This window comes from Schistocerca americana, chromosome 4, assembly GCF_021461395.2.
Source record: "Schistocerca americana isolate TAMUIC-IGC-003095 chromosome 4, iqSchAmer2.1, whole genome shotgun sequence".
Lineage (NCBI taxonomy): Eukaryota > Metazoa > Arthropoda > Insecta > Orthoptera > Acrididae > Schistocerca > Schistocerca americana.
In genome coordinates, this window is record NC_060122.1 from 727452127 (window position 1) to 727453745 (window position 1619).

The window sequence follows — 1619 nt, forward strand, 5'->3', positions numbered from 1 at the left end:
AAACTCTGCACGCAGTATCATATCTCCCATTTCATCTTCATCTACATCCACTTCCATTTCCATAATATTGTCCTCAAGTACATTGCCCTTGTATAGGCCCTCTATATACTCCTTCCACCTTTCTGCTTTCCCTTCTTTGCTTAGAACTGGGTTTCCATCTGAGCTCTTGATATTCATACAAGTCGTTCTCTTATCTCCAAAGGTCTCTTTAATTTTCCTGTAGGCGGTATCTATCTTACCCCTAGTGAGATAGGCCTCTACATCCTTATATTTGTCCTCTAGCCATCCCTGCTTAGCCATTTTGCACTTCCTGTCGATCTCATTTTTGAGACGTTTGTATTCCTTTTTGCCTGTTTCACTTACTGCATTTTTATATTTCCTCCTTTCATCAATTAAATTCAATATTTCTTCTGTTACCCAAGGATTTCTACTAGCCCTCGTCTTTTTACCTACTTGATCCTCTGCTGCCTTCACTACTTCATCCCTCAAAGCTACCCATTCTTCTTCTACTGTATTTGTTTCCCCCATTCCTGTCAATTGCTCCCTTATGCTCTCCCTGAATCTCTGTACAACCTCCGCTTCTTTTAGTTTATCCAGGTCCCATCTCCTTAAATTCCCACCTTTTTGCAGCTTCTTCAGTTTTAATCTACAGGTCATAACCAATAGATTGTGGTCAGAGTCCACATCTGCCCCTGGAAATGTCTTACAATTTAAAACCTGGTTCCTAAATCTCTGTCTTACCATTATATAATCTATCTGATACCTTCTAATATCTCTCTGTGCCCGCGGTGGCTCAGATGGATAGAGCGTCTGCCATGTAAGCAGGAGATCCCGGGTTCGAGTCCCGGTCGGGGCACACATTTTCAACATGTCCCCAATGAAGTGTATCAACGCCTGCTTGCAGCTAGGGTGTCTATTTAATTATCATTTCATTACTTGTTATGTGATTTTCAGTATTTTTGGGTGTGTAAGTATTATCAAAGCAACCCCATGGCAAATGCAGCAACTCAGCCAACACGTACTGCATTTCAAACCTCGTCAAATGCTCAAACAAAAGCTCTTCTTAAGTGTTCAGAGGTCAGAGTTCTTGTATTCAAATAAGATTTGGAGTTGTTTCAGATCACACTAACTACATAAACATTTGCGTTGCACAGAAGAGGGTATATAAGCCAATCTACATTACACTGAGAGTTTCATAATTTTTGCATTCTCTTGGTTCCACTTATTCCCCTCTAAGTACTAGCTAATCATTTCTTGAGACTCCGTTGCGCTTGCGAAGGTTAACTATTGTCGCCACATTAATTATAGTTAGAAGCGTTTTCACTACGGATTGCTGGGAAAACGACTGTAATCAGTGACATGGAGTTCAATTTCTTGTATTGAGTAGTTGATACGGAAGAAGACAACAGTCGTATTTCACAGTTCGCTCGTTGCATTTGTTTTATCTACGAGTCCGGTTCACATAGCGAGGAATAATAAATTGCGACAATAGCCTCGTGCGGCCAGACGCAAAGTTTCGCCCGATCATGGAAGCAACATACCAGGTTAGCTTTAGTATCAATGTGCGTCTAGGAGCTGTGGGTGACAGACTTACAAGCCCATAAACTTTAACGCACCAA

At 41.2% G+C, this 1619-nt stretch overlaps 1 non-coding gene across 1 annotated transcript; it reads left to right on the top strand.

Moving 5' to 3' along the window:
- Positions 1–781: 781 nt before the first annotated feature.
- On the top strand, positions 782–856 carry Trnat-ugu. The gene has a single exon. It is a non-coding gene; the product is annotated as a tRNA-Thr (tRNA).
- The last annotated feature ends 763 nt before the right edge of the window (positions 857–1619 follow it).